Below are 16,434 nucleotides of genomic sequence, written 5' to 3'. Positions count from 1 at the left end.
CAAGATCATACAGAAGGCACCAGGCAGAGCCAGAACTAGAAGCCAGGTCTTCTGGTCCTCTGGCTCCCAGGCCCATGCACTTTTCACCAGGCCATGTTGCTTTTATATCCCATGTCACTTCCTCAAGCAATGCAGCATCGACTAGGTTTTACAGTCACAGACCTAACCCACACCTTCATGTCACTCCAACAGTGATAGGACCTTCAATCTTCAGCTCTGAATCTCCCAAACATTCCATCATATAGTAACCTTGCCTCACCATCCTGCAGTGCACTATTCTTGACTCCTCTCTCTTTAAAAACCCCATTTTTATGGTAATTTTTTAGTGCTTCTTATGTGACAGACATTGTACTAAGGGCTGAAATAGGCATTAGATAATCAGGAGGGACACAGTCTCTGCCCCTCACGAGGCTCAGTGTCTGAGGTCAGAAGGAGGAGGATTTAATCCCTATTTTTCAGTTGAGGTAACTGAGGCAAGGTGCAGTGAAGTGATGTTCATGAGGTCACAAAACAGAGAAGTGGAGGAGCCGTAATAAGAACACAGGTCATCTAACTTCCAGTCCCATGCTCTTTCCACTAAGCCTGCTGTTTCCCATATTTAGTATGTCACCAAATTATGTTCAGGAATTCTTTATTTATTGGCTTTAAAACAATCAATTCTCTTCCACCTATTTATTTTTGTTCCTCTCCCACTATGCCCCAACTTTCACAGTTTGCTCCTCCAAAGCCAAATACTCACCATTCCTCTTGCTCTCTCCCTCCCTTCTACTTGGAACCCCTTCTTTTTTCACACCTCATCCAGGAATCAATCAATCAATCAATGGCATTATTTGAGAGCCTACTATGTACAGGGCACTAAACTAAGCACTTAGAAGTGTGCAATAGGAAGCCTTTTCTGATTAATTTCACATTTTTTCATGTAATTATTTTTTATGGTATTTCTTAAGCACTTACTGAACTAAGCACTGAAGTAGATACAGGGTAATCAGGTTGGACACAGTCCCTGTCCCACCTTGGGCTCACAGTATCAATCCCCATTTTAAAGATGAAGTAACTGAGGCACAGAGAAGCTAAGTAACTTGCCAAAAGTTGCACAGCACACAAGTGGTGAAATAGGGATTAAAATCCTGCTCTTCTGACTGCCAGGATTATGCTTCTTTAGCTAGGCCCTACTGCTTCTCACTTTCCCCACTTCCTCTATTTTGGCTCTGCTGAATCACCTAAGCACTTGGATAATTACCCCCCAAACCTTGTAATACTTATGTACAAGTCTTCAAACTCTGTTGCTTTCTCTTACCTGTAATTTATTTTAGTGTCCATCTCTTTCCCTAGAAGATAAGTTCCTTGAGAGAGTGAATTGTACTCATTAACCCTGCCGTGTCCAGAGTAAGTCTTCAGTAAATACTAATGATTGATTCATTCATTTGTTCATGTTGGTGAATCAATGAGGACAACCATGTTTAGGTAGCGCTCTTAATCAACCAGTGAATCAGTGGTATTTACTGAGCCCTCTCCAGGCTGCTGACCACTTGAAGGTGTCACTTTTGTAAGATCAAAGAATCCAGTATGGAATCAGTCAGTCATATTTATTGAGTGCTTACTATGTGCAGAGCACTGTACTAAGCACTTGGGAGAGTACAATATAACATTATAACAGACACATTTCCTGCCCACAAGGAACTTAGGGTCTAGAGGGGAAGATAGACATTAATATAAATATAGAGTATTTGTATAGAGTAATATAGGCTATTGTTCTCTCAGCCCTTTCCTGTATCTCTTGCACTTCAAAGTATCCTACCTGCCCTGCTGGGCTTAAGGCTGAAGCCACATTCAAATTTGTGTAGTGTGTAGTTGCCTATGGTCTTGGGGAAGCAGCATGGCTTCATGGGTCAAACACAGGCCTGGGAGTCAGAAGGACCTGAGTTCTAATCCCAGCCCTGCCACATGTTTGCTGTGTGACCTTTGGACAAGTCACTTGACTTCTCTGTCCCTCAGTTACCTCATCCACAAAATGGGGATAAAAGCATGAGCCCTATGTGGGACATGAACTGTAGAGAAGCATCATGGCATAGTGGAAAGAGCCCAGGCTTGGGAGTCAGAGGTTGTGGGTTCTAATGCCGGCTCTGCCACTGATTAGCTGTGTGACTTTGGGCAAATCACTTGACTTCTCTGTGCCTCAGTTAACTCATCTGTACAATGGGGATTAAGACTGTGAGCCCTATGTGGGACCTTGCATCCTTCCAACACTTAGAAGAGTGCTTTGCACATAGTAAGTGCTTAACAAATGCCATCATTATTATATTATTATCTAACCTGATTAACCTTTATTTATCCCAGTGCTTAGAATAGTGCTTGGCATATAGTAAGCACTTAGTAAGTGCCATAATAATGATTACTATTTTTATTTAGTATCTATTCATAACGATTCTGGCTAGACTCTTTCCTGCACATTAAAGCAGGGAGATTCTCCTGTAGTCAGCTGTCTTCTGTTTCTTACAGAAAAATGGTGATTATGCTGGCAAATTGAATGTCTTGTGGCATCTCATCAGTGTTCCACATCTTGAGGGAAAGCTCAACCAGGCTTCCAGCAGGCTTCTAGGTTTATGTAGGAATGCCATCTGATCTGAGTACTATTCTGTTTTTCATGATTTTCACTACAGGGGATACTTCTTCAAAAATCAGGGTGAAGGTCATAACCTGCTCTTATTCTTTCCCAAGCACTTAGTTCAGTGCTCTGTTCAGGGAGGATGCTCAACAGATGTACTGTTGCTTGTGCTTCCTTTTAACACCAATCCAACCTGGAGACCCCTTAAAGTAGAAGTAGGCATTTCAGCAGCTTTGGGCAAATAGACTATAAACTAACATATCACAAACTACCAGGAATGGATATCTGGCTTTTTTTTATCATTGCTTGCCTCAGGTACCTCAGGTTCTCTTCACATATTTTAGTTTCTTTTTTTACAATTTGTATTGCACATGCTCTTCTGTCAAAAAAAAAAAGCCACTGAACTATATTTTCAATAACCGGAGAAATCTCTGTGGCTATTTCAAGTTACAGTATTTCAAACTAGAGGTTAAAGGGAAACTCTATACCCATAAAGTAAATGGCTTACAAATTGCATTTCAGAGAAGCAGACTTCCAGTTAAAAAGTAAAGTTCACTTTTTTCTAAAATTTTTCCCTTTTGGAGAGCACACTGATTTTGAGGGGGAAAAGCTATCCAAGTGCTGAACCTGCATTTATAGCACAGGTCTGCTCATTCAATAACTTTTCCAGAATATTAAATCATGTGATCAGTGCAGTTACATTGTAACTAATGCTTCCAATGATCCCACAGGAATTCTAGCTTGAGGTAGAATTCTCAGCCTTTAAGAACCTCCATCTTACATTCTCAAATCACAGGAGAGGAGGGTCATCAGAGTACTTGGGCATCTAAACTGCTAAAGGATTCTTACTTGGAGATAAAATGAAATGTTGGTCTACTGAGGTGCTTCCCAACATCTTTATTACAAAAGACGCCTCTTTGCAAACTTTCATCTACACTGTTGTTTTAAAATAGACTCCTTTGAATTGTGAACTAGATAACTACCTTATGACTTTTTGTTTTGTCTTATGCCATCAACTTGAGTTGTTTCCGACCCAAAGTGATACCATGGACTCATCTCTCCCAGAATGCCCACTCACCATCTGCAATCATTCTGTAGTGTATCCATAGAGTTTTCTTGGTAAAAATATGGAAGTGGTTTACCATTGCCTCCTTCCACACAGTAAATTTGAATCTCCAACCTTGACTCTCTGCTGTGCCACTGCTGCCCAGCACAGGGTAGGTTTGACTTGTAGTAGATTGCCTTCCACTTGCTAGCCACTGCCCAAGCTAGGAATGGAATGGATAGATAGGTGTCTGCTTGACTCTCCTTCCCATAGCTGAGACTGGTAGATAACTGGAAACTCTCCAGGTGCGAGGCGACCAGAGAGGGGTAACATCTGATACCATTAATCATAAGACATAGCAGAATTCTGTGATTTCCAAATCTAGTAATAATCATGGTAATAATATCAATTGTGATATTTGCCAAGTGTTTCTTACCTACCTAGAGCTAGGGCTGTGGGTAAGTACAATAAAATCTATCAGACACAGTCTCTGAAGCACTTAGAACAGTGTTTGGCACATAGTAAGCTCTTAACAAATACCAACATTATTATTATTATCATTATTAGTATTACCACCCACGGTTCGCAGCTCAAGGTGGAGTAAGAACATATGATATCTGTATCATATGAAGTCCTTTAGGCATTAGGAAGTCCAGGGAACTGCCCAGGGTCACAGAATAGGCAAGTGGCAGAATTGGAATTAGAATACAGATTTCCTGACTCCCAGTTCTGTACTCTTCACAATAGGCCACATTGCTTCCTACCCTTAGTATGGTAACTTCATGTCTAAACCTAGAGTTTCTTTAGGCCAAACCCCTGATTATTTTTTTCCATCTTTATATGTCATATTTCCAATCTTTGGTATCTCCAAAATCAGTGCCAGAGTCGCATAAATACCAGTATAACTGCATAGATAACATAATTTCCAGTAGAAAATAGAATTATAAGCATCTATCTAGTTCAAGAAGTTAATTTTGGGAGATCATCTTTCCCAATTTTCAATAATGTTACTAATTCAATTAGATTTGGGCCACAAATGTCCCCCCATAGCATAAAACTATGGCATCAACTTGGAAAAAATGTTGCCATTGGAGATCAGTAAGACACAGTCATAATAGCCAATAAAGAGTGAGGTTTTTAAGACCACTTTGTCCATCAGTTACTTGAGTAGGATGTTCGGTAAGTTACGCCTTTCTATAGGAATTCTATAGGAATTCTAGTTTTGAAATAACAGACTGGGTCCATAACAATCTGTATCGTGGTTTGAAGATAAAGGAAAGTTATACATTTTATTATCAAGTATCACAAAGAATTAGTCATCTGCACTGCTTCCCTGAGAAAGCTGTGCCTTCTACCTCCAGCTCAATGACTGATATCAAAGAACAACTGAAAATAAACAACAATTCCCTTTTCCCTTAGGGGAGTGAAGATCTGTTCCCCATTTCTGATATATTCTTACCCATGTCTCTTCAATCTAAGTTCCCCGCTTTCGATAATGTGTGATTTCACCCAATGTAAGAACCTCATTAAACTTGCTATTGTTCTGTCATTGTCCTCTGGGAACTCTGGTTTAATTAGGAAACTGCACAGCCTTATGAAAAGTGGACCTTGGATTCTAACCCCAGATCTGACACTTGCCTGGGCAAGTCACTTAACTCCTCTATGCCTCAGTTTCCCCTACTGTAAAATGGAGATTCAAAACCTGCTTTCCTTCCTACTTTTACTCTGAGCCCTATATGGGAGAGGACTGTTTTAGACCTGATTATCTTGTATCTAGCCCAGCACTTAAAAGAAGGCTTGACACATTGTAAGCACTTAATAACTACTATAATTAAGTTAATTATTTATTTAATTGATCAATTAATAAGAACTGTTTATTTTTCCCCTTTTTTCCTAAAATAACTTTATATTGGGCATCAACAAATAAATAATTTTTTTAAATTTTACCTCCATCAGCTAAGGTATTATAAAATCTAGAGCTACCTAAGCCATCTAATTCTCAAAAAGAAAAACCTTTCAGTTCACTCCTCTTTAGCCCTATATAACATTTTTTGTAAATTAATAAATTGCAAGACACTAGACTTGTAAATTTGAAATTATTACAATTAATACAATCCCCTGAATTGAAAAGTCATTTTAAAGAATTCTGAACTGCCAGCTTTTAGCTGAGTTTAGGCATGGTCAGCAAAACTCCAGAAAATTACAGCACTATGAAACTACAGTTCTGTAGACTGCTTTATCTACAGCCTTACATCCAAAGACTGCTCAAGAAATTTTACACAATAAAGCTGGAAGTAAAATTGAAATCTTTAAGCTTAAATTCATTATGGAGTTGGAATTGAAACCAGTCAAGTGGGTTCAGCGTAGTAACTGAATTGATCAAACCCAAATAGAAGTATCATATATCTTCAATCTCCTCTTACATTTCTCATATCTTAGAAAAGGTTAAAACTTTTAAACACAAAACAGAAAGCGTTTTAATAAGACAGGAGGAAGGTAAAACTAATATTTCCAGTATTCATGGAAACAAGAAACATGAATTAGAAAATATTTTTCCTCCTCCAAATAAAGTTCAGAGTGGGTGGAAATTTTCTTAGATAATTCAGAGGCAGAAGACAAAAAATGTGCCTTTAGCTAAAAAGGAAAGAATGAAGAGCTGTATCTTTTTTCTTGCCACTAAAATCCTGGAAAAGTGGGCTGGCAAAAGGAAGACAGACTGTAATATGGTTTTCCTGAACCAAATAATCAAACAATAGTGCTTCTGTGATTACTGCCCCCATGATCCTCACTACTTTGTTTTGGGCACATTGACAGGCATGTGATTTGCATAAGAGACTTTGTTTGGATTACAAATGTGTCTGAGCATTCTAACAAATCTATCCATCCCTAGTAGAAAAAGTCAAATTTTGACCCAACATGCCATCATGTTCCCTACCACTGATATTTGCCAGTCTCTTGATGCAGTATGTCCCCGGCCTGGATCCCGCTCCTGGTTCATTACCCAGCCAGTTCTGGCAGATCCACACTCAATAATAATAATATTAATTATGGCATTTGTTAAGTGCTGACTATGTGTCAAGCACTGTACTTAGCGCTGATGTAGGAACAAGATAATCAGGTCCCACATGAGGCTCATAGTCTAAGTAGGAAGGAGAACAGGTATTGAATCCCCCTTTTGCAGATGAGGAAATCGAGGCACAGACTTTCCCCAGGTCACCCAGCACATAAATGGCAGAGCAAGGATTAGAACCCAGGTCCCCTGACTCTCAGTTCTATGCTTTTTCTGCTAGGCTATGCATTCTCTACCACCACCTGCACAGCCCCTCCTGGAACTCCCCTCCACCTCCTCTCAGTCCCCCAGAGGCCATGGTGGCTGGGATAATAGAGAGAGGAATGCCCTAATGGGCACAATCCCTTCCAAACAGCCAGGGCAAAGTCACTTTTTTTTTCCTCTAGCCTATAAAGCTCTTTTTTTTCTGTTTTTCTTTTTTTTTTAATGCTTTGTTAAGTATTTACTATGTGCCAGACACTATACTAAACTACTAAGAACTGAGAGTCCCTGTTTATTTTGTATCTACACCAGCGCTTAGTACAATGCTTGACACAAAGTGAGTGCTTAAATTCCATAATTATTATTCTAATATATGGCCATAAATTTACTGTTGAAACATCTAAGTGACTCTTCCATCTCAGATGACACAAGTCAATCTGCAGAATAACTTTCTATTTCCACAGTGATATCGCAGTTTAGATTCTAGTGATGAGTGGCATGCTATCATGAATACTATATTACTATTGTTGTATGAATAAGAAAAGATGGTCTCAATCAGATTGTTCCTCCATTCATTTGATCGTATTTATTGAGCACTTACTGTACAATTCAGCAATAAAGAGAGACAATCCCTTCCTACACCAGCTTGCAGATTGGAAACTCACTCTGGACAAGAAATGTGACTGTTTATTGTTATACTCTACACTCCCAAGCGCTTAATACAGCATTTTTCATGCAATAGGGACTCAATAAAAATGATTGATTGAATTAATGGATGAATGAATTATCCTTCCCTTCCCTTATCTCACCACTGATAAGCTACTGATCTATGGAGAGGTGTTTAAACATTTTTATATATGCACATATGTTTGATTTGAAAATAGTTTATTGTTAAGTGTTACATATTTAAATGAAATACACTTAGATCGTTTAATTAAAAAAAATTAATTTTCCAAGAAACCAAATCAATAGTATTTTTGTGGTTATTCTTTTTAGTAATTGCATGGAGAGAGGTACAAGGATAAGAATTTAGACCCAATCCTTAGTTCACTGAGAGACTCACAATCTAAAGGTGGAGAGAAACCAAAAACACAGGGAAAGAAATAACCAAATCAATTAAGCAAAGACAATAAAAGAGGCAAACAAGATAATGATAGTAAGAGTAAGAGATGCTGAACTGTACACTAAATGAAATTGTTTGCAGGCTGTTCTTTTATTTTTATTATTCGGTTATTATGTACTTGAAGCAGCATGGCTCAGTGGAAAGAGCCCGGGCTTGGGAGTCAGAGGTCACGGGTTCTAATCCGCGCTCTGCTGCTTGTCAGCTGTGTGACCTTGGGCAAATCACTTTACTTCTCTGTGCCTCAGTTACCTCATCTGTCAAATGGAAATTAAAACTGTGAGCCCCATGTGGGACAACCTGATCATCTTGTATCCCCCAGCCCTTAGAACAGTGCTTTGCACATAGTAAGCGCTTAACAAATACCACAATTTATTTATTTTACTGTGTGCCAGGCACTGTTATAAGTGCAGGGGGAGATACAAGTTAATCAGGTTGGTTCCTGTCCCACATGGAGCTAACAGCCTAAATAGGAAGGAGAACTGTATTAAACTATATTAAACAGTTGAGGAAACTGAAGCTTAGAAAAGCTAAGTGACTTTCCCATGGTCACACAGCAGGCAATTTCTGGAGCCAGGATTACAAGACACGTTCTCTGAGGCCCAGGCCTGTGCTCTTTCCACAAGGCCACACGTCTTCCCAGAATATCCTTTCCAGTCCAATACTTTCAACCTCCCCCATGTTCTAAGTGTCGATATGGTTTTCCACCCTGGAACTCCAGATTCTGCCTGTTTTTTCTTTTATAATGCATTTCTATCTAAATGGAATTCTAGACATTAGTTCATAGTGAAAAAGTATTCCAATAATAGGAGCCATACAAGTTGTTTCCCTAAGCCATCAGATAGGCGCTTGAAGGGGAGAATTGAACTGAATATTGTTGATGTGGAAGTGTGAGACTGGACCTTTTCTATCTTCTTAAAATGAACTCCACCAACTAATATGAAAAATGATTTGGAAATCAGGTTTTAGAGAAGCAGCATGGCATAGTGGATAGAGCATGCACCTGGGAGTCAGAAGGTCATGAGTTCTAATCCCAGCTCCACTATTGTCTACTGTGTGACCTTGGACAAGTCACTTCACTTCTTTGGTCCTCAGTTGCCTCATCTGTAAAATGGGGATTGATAATATGAACCCCATGTGGGACAGGGACTGTTTCAAACCCGATTTGTTTGTAACTACCCCGGTGCTTATTACAGAGCCTGGCACATAGTAAGAGCTTAACAAAAACCATTATTATTGTTAATAATAATAATAATAAATAAGAATCAAGTAAGAATCAAGAATCTTCCCAAAAGTGAAGATTTTGAAAAAAAAGACCTTTATTCGCTTATTCACCTAGAGAGATTTGGGAAGTTCAAGAGTATGCTAACTAATGAGAATGTCAGATAGGCCTTAGAAAGAAAGTGGATGGAATATTATTCAAGCTTTGTGGGGGTTTCAGACTTTTAAAATATGTGCAGTGACACTAATGTGAAGGCTACGAGAGCCATTTCTTGGCTGCTAGGTAACTGAATTGGCAGTATCCAGCTGCAGCACACAATGTATCAATCTGTCTTGGATATTCTAATTTGACTTTATAGAATGTAATCCATATGTTCATGGATTAGCTCTATTTTTTTTTTCAGATGGCTGATTTTTATTGGCTGCATCTGAAGTTTAAAAGATGACTAAGAATCTGGAGAAGCAGCATGGTCTAGTGACTATAACATGGGCCTGCTAGTCAAAAGGACCTGGATTCTAATCCCAAGCCTATCACCTGTCTCCTGTGTGACCTTGGGCAAGCCACTTAACTTCTCTGGGTCTCAGTTACTTCATCTGTAAAATGGGGTTTAACTGTGATCCCCATGTGGGACATGGACTGTTCCCAACTTGATAGGCTTGTATCCACCCCAGTGCTTAGTATGGTGCCTATCACATAATAAGCACTAAACAAATACCATAAAATAAATAAAAACCAAAAAACCTTCAGTGAAATTTTCTCCACAGGATAGTGATGGAGAATATCAATAGTACCCAGGCATCTCTTGGGGAATTTTGAAATCTGGGCTGTATAAGACACTGGTTTTTCCTCAGGTGTATCTCAGTGCCTTCATTTTCAAAGATGACACTGATGACAGTGAGGTACTATCTAGGATGCTAATGTGCTAATGTGGTTGAAAAGATTTATTTTTACTGACAGTTCCATAAACATTATTTGCACATGAAAATATATCCTCTTTCTAGTAGTAGTAATGGTAGTAGGAGAGGGAGGTGAAGAAGGAAGAGGAGAAAAAGGAGGAGAAGGAAGAGGAAGAGGAGGAGGAGGAGAAGGAAAAGGAGGAGAGTAAAAGGAGGAGGTATAAAAATAGTATATATGAAATACTTATTATAAGCTGAACACCATACTGAGCAATGGAAAAAGAATCCATGGGTTGGAATTAGACACAGTTGCTGCCCCTCTGGGGGCTCATAATTTATAATTAAAGTGGGGAGAGGGGCCTGGTCACAGATACATGAGGAGAGATGATACCCAACAATAAGACAACATAAAGACCTAAACAGCAGTTTCTTAGCACCACAGTCTGACCTGTTAGCCCAGTAACCATACTGCTTGTTGTAATTCATCAACAAAAATTGGCAATAAGCTGTGGAATGTGACTCTGCCAATAGAACGGAGCCTCCAGGCTATGGTGGTCTGAGGAAGGGCGAGAGGGAGGGCATGCTTTGCCTGGGGCAGTTCTCATCTCCCACAGAACTATTTATTCATTTATTCATTCCATAGTATTTATTGAGCACTTACTATATGCAGAGCACTGTACTAAGCGCTTGGAATGTACAATTTGGCAACAGATAGAGACAATCCCTGACCATTGACAGGCTTGCAGTCTAATCAGGGGAGACAGACAGACAAAAACAATAGCAATAAGTAGCATCAAGGGGATGTACATCTCATTAACAAAATAAATAGGGTAATAAAAATATGTACAAATGAGCGGATGAGCACAGTGCTGAGGGGAAGGGAGAGGGGGAGGAGCAGAGGGAAAGGGGGGGGGGGAAGGGGGCTTAGCTGAGGGGAGGTGAAGGGGGGGCAGAGAGGCAGCAGAGGGAAAAGGGGAAGCTCAGTCTGGGAAGGCCTCTTGGAGGAGGTGAGCTCTCAGTAGGGCTTTGAAGAAGGACATAGAATTAGTTTGGTGGAGGTGAGGAGGGAGGGCATTCCAGGACAGCGGGAGGACATGGCCCAGGGGTCGACGGCGGGATAGGTGAGAACGGGGGATGGTGAGGAGGTGAGCGGCAGAGGAGTGGAGCGTGCAGGGTGGGCAGTGGAAAGAGAGAAGGGAGGAGATGTAGGAGGGGGCAAGGAGATGGAGAGTCTTGAAGCCTAGAGTGAGAAGTTTTTGTTTCGTGCAGAGGTCGATAGGCAACCACTGGAGGTTTTTAAGAAGGGGAGTGACATGCCCAGAGTGTTTCTGCAGAAAGATGAGCCGGGCAGCAGAATGAAGAATAGACTGGAGCGGGGAGAAACAGGAGGAAGGGAGATCAGAGAGAAGGCTGACACAATAATCCAGCTGGGATATTATGAGAGTCTGTACCAGTAAGATCATCCTCAGCACAGTGTGTGTGTGTGTGTGTGTGTGTGTGTGTGTGTGTGTGTGTGTGTCTGTGTGAGTAAACATGCACGTTCATCTAAATTTTATTACATATTCCATATGATTCCATTGTTTATGAATGCTTCTATGAGTATTTCTCTGGTTCTAGCAAAAGCCCCATGTGGGCATAGGACGTATCTAATGCTTCTAATGTATTTCATGAATGCTTGATTCAGTAGGTTCTCAGCAAATACCGCTACCACTACTACTATTACTCCTATTGTTAACACTCCATTTTACAGATGAGGTAACTGAAGTAAAGAGAAGTAAAGTGACCTCCCCAAAATCACACAGCAGCCACAGGGCAGAGCGGGATTAGAGCCCAGCTCTGCTGACTCCCCGACCAGTGCTCTGTCCACCAGACCACGCTGCTCCCACACTTGAGCGAGTGCAGTATAACAGAGCTGGCAGGCCCGATAAATAGCTGATTTATTCAGCTCTTTCTCCCTGACACATTTCTACTTCTACTTGCTCCATCCTTGTTCTTCCTCCTGCATCCACTCTTTGTAAATATGTCTGTTGCGTGGCTTAGTGGCAAGAGCACGCTCTTGGGAGACAGAGGTCGCGGGTTATAATCCCGACTCTGCCACATGTTAACTGTGTGACTTTGGGTAAGTCACTTAACTTCTCTGTTCCTCAGTTGCCTCATCTGTAAAATGGGAATTAAGACTGTCAGCCCCACGTGGGACAACTTGATTACTGTTTGTCTACCTTAGCTCTTAGAACAGTGTTGGCACAAAGTAAGTGCTTATCAAATACTGTTATTATCATTTATTATTACTGGTATACTGCAAGCTTCAGAACAAGAGACCATGTCTTTTACTTTCATTATTCGGTCTATAGTGCTGAGTAGAGTACTTTGCACCTAGAAGCTCAATACAAACCATTCTGGGCCCAAGGAAGGAGGCAACCATTGTGTATTTTTAGATCTGGAAGATGTGGTCACAGTGGTGGGTGGCCATGAGGCTAATTCTTCCTAAATCTCCCCTTGATTTTCTCCACCAAACTCTTTTTGGTAATGAATGCTTACATTGAATTCTGAGGTAAATATAGAGCTGAAGAGCAATTTTAAATGTTCAAATAACTAAACTGACTTTAGAATAACCAAAAACTACATGTTTTTCATATTGTGCAAAAGAAAACAGTATTCCTATCCCATGGCTCAGCAGTGATAAGAAGGCCCTAGACATTTAAACCATAATATTATAGATGAAGAAGTGTGTAGTACAACCACACTGATTTAGAGCTCCTTTGGAAGCAGGGCTCTGAGCCAATGAAATCACTTTAAATCCCATTAGAATTGTAATATGAAGATCCAGAGCATGAAAAGAATCTTTGTAACATAAAGAAAAAGAAACATAAAGAAACTTGATCATTGGGACCTTGGTACTCAGTGGTTTTTTCTGGATCTTTTTGCAAGAGAAAAAAAGAGAGTTGGGGAAAAGAAACCAAATTTTACCTACTCTCATCCAAGACAGCATAATCCAGTTTGTGTAGTCATCTGACCTTTCTTAACATACCTCTCTCCACATTAGGTTGGATAGTCAGTGTTCTCCAACAAATTCCTATATTACCAAATCCAAGAACCCCATTTACTCTTGAAAAAAATGGAACAATGGTGCAGGGTTAAGGACAAGGCTGGCTTCAAATGGTAAGAAAGAGAAAGTGCTCCATCAAGAGGTGCCAGGTGATTCACTGATGCCATAATGAACATTTGAAGACTTGCAACTTATCCATGAGTTTTTCTATTCAGAACTTTCAAAGCATGACAATTTTGACCTGTGATAAGTTAAAGTTGTTTATAAACTGTGCTTATCAATTTGTCTTTACTATGATTATACTCTTGATATTTTTATGTGATAGTTTTAATACCTATCAAGTCATATTTTTCCTTTATATCTTGTATTTTAATTTCAAGCCACCAGCCTTCTCTGCCTCGGTTAACCATGCCAAGTCCCAGTGAGTTAGAAGCAATGTTGTTAAACTGGACCTGTGCATGGAATGCCATATCTGAAGGCTAATGGGTGGGCATGAGGGTCCGTCCCCATTTGTAATTGGCACTTGGTAAGTGCTTACTATGAGCCAAGTACTGTGCTGAGCACCTTGGATAAGTACAAGTAATCAGGTCAGACACATTCCCTATCTCAGTCTAAGCAGGAAGGAAAAGAGAAATTTCTTCCCTATTTCCAGATGGGGAAACTGAGGAACAGAGAAGTGACTTTCCCAAGGAAACACATCAGATAGGTGGTGGAGCTGGGATTAGAACCCAGGACCTCTGACTCCCAGCCCTGGGCTCTCTCCATTGGGCCACCTTGTTTCCCCTGAAGAAATGTTTAGGATTGGGAGGATTCAGGAGAACTTCCTTATGATATAATTATGTTACACCATATGCTCAAATGTAGCATCTGGACAGCCGTGATCCATGATCTAAGAATGAGGTGGCCATCCTAAGAAGGGACATGATTTTGAGAAATTTAAATCTTTTGATCACTGTCCAACTGTCTCTCTGGTTTCTCTGTGATCCTCCTGCTGCCACTTCTAGGTGGGGCTCCTTGTTTGCCTGTGCCTTGATCCCTCTCTTTTGCCCTTCTGCTACATCTTGGTACAGTGCTGATTGACTTGAATAGAAACTCCTGATACAAGCACTGATATTTCTGATGGCCAATCAATATCCTTGCTCCATAAATACAATGTATCAAATTAATTTGGAATTTCAGATTCCTTCTGTGAACAAAATGGGCAAAACCTGAACCGCCTCTTCATCGTTAGAAGTTGAAAGAGCAACTGCTTCAGTTTCATGTGCTATCAAAAAAAATACCATTGCATTTGTAGTAGGAAAATGTGTATCACCAAAGCAGAAGGAATGGTGGGTACCCACCATTTGGCTCATTTACAAACTCATGAACTAGCTCAGCAGCTTTAATAGAAATGTATTGCTTCTGAATTTTCAAAAGGTCATTTCTTCAATTAAGAGAAAAAAATGGAATTCTACCAGCAGCAATATTTTCAGCTTAATATGATAGGATGGCTAACATTAGAGCTGCTAAACACATCCACAGTCAAATTGAATATAAATACACTTAGACTGGTCATGGCAAATAAGTAAGCTACTCTGTGACATAAGTTAAGGGTCAGGTCATGCACCTTCTCACGTTTCCAGCTTGTACCCAGAGAATAACGTGTCCCGCTTACTAGTGACATTTTCTAGGCCAGGCTTACAAATTCATGGTTGAAACCATAATGGGAAGTCCCATTTGAATTCAATAAGGAATTCTTCCAGAAAACTAGTGTTGCAGTCAGGTCTTTTAAATGTCACATCTGGGGCCAAAGTGGAGTGATTAATATGTAAAATTACCCACTTATGATAAGATTTTCCCAGAGAATATGGAAAATTATGGGAAAATAGTGATTTCCAATGGTCTCTAAAGGTAATATTGGCCCGTACGAAGGAATCTGACTTGAATTCAAGGATTTCCAAGCTGTAATTCTCACTTGGGTAAACATATTGTGCACATACATCATGAGTCTATGTGTTAGTGCTTAGTTATGTTTTTATTTTCATAATAATGATAATGGTACTATGCTTACTTACTGCTTACTATGCTTACTGCTTACATAATGCTTACTATGTGCCAAGCACTATTCTAAGTGCTGGGGTAAATACAAGGTAATCAGGTTGTCCCACATGGGGCTCACAGTCTTAACCCCCGTTTTACAGATGAGGTAAGTGAGGCACAGGGAAGTTAAGTGACTTGGCCAAAGTCACACAGCTGCTAAGTGGCAGAGCCGGGATTGGAACGCATGACCTCTGACTCTCAAGCCTGCACTCTTTTCACTAAGCCAAGCTGCTTCTCTTGTAAAACCATCTTCACCCTGTTTAATGGGAGGAAGATTAGAATGGAACAATATTTTCTTCTTATATAGTTAGTAGTTTACACATGGAGATTTTAATTGGGACCTCCACAACTCTTCAGAAAATCATTCACTGAAACTCAAACTTATTTTTAAAACCAGATTTTTCCAAAATCTTGTCATGACTACTTCCCGCCCCATTTTTATTTTAAAGACCTAAAGCTTTATAGGAATTAGACATACTTGAGAAAAATCTATTCCAAAATTATAGATGAATACAATTGCTGTGAATGCACAAAAATTGTAAGGATTTCAATATGAGTGTTGAACTCTATTTGCTTTGCTCTCCAAAACACACGCAACTTTCCCATGGCAATCTCGGTGTTGTTTGCCAAATCCAATTTGTCAGATATAAATTTGTTGCTTATACATATATATTTTAGGTGTCAATCTTTATCTGACTGGCTAGCAGCCTTACATGTTTTAGATTTATATATTGAAGGCATCAATGTAAAGTATTTGGACTTACAGATTTTATCTTGTCCAACTTCATGAAATGAAAGCCTTTCTTTAGTACTTGGTTATACGATTATATTTCTGTTTTTTAGGAATGCAGAAAACAGAGAATCAAGTAATTCAAGAAAGACAATTGTACCAGAATGGCACTCCAGGAACACACTGGCAACAAACAGGCTTCAGGGAACTGCTTTTAGAAATAAATTTGAATATTAAGTTAATTATATGACACTTTCCCTGAATGAAGAGCTAAAAAAAAAATAATACTGCCTTAGGATTGCCCAGTAAAAATATGTTTTCCTGTGGCACTGATCTATTTAAGATCATTAATTACCACATTTACACAGAAAGACAATAGTGAGGAAGATGAAGTTCAAAGAGCAGATTTATTAAAATATT

Source organism: Ornithorhynchus anatinus, chromosome 4 (assembly GCF_004115215.2).
Source record: "Ornithorhynchus anatinus isolate Pmale09 chromosome 4, mOrnAna1.pri.v4, whole genome shotgun sequence".
Classification (NCBI taxonomy): domain Eukaryota; kingdom Metazoa; phylum Chordata; class Mammalia; order Monotremata; family Ornithorhynchidae; genus Ornithorhynchus; species Ornithorhynchus anatinus.
This window is presented reverse-complemented; position numbering follows the sequence as displayed.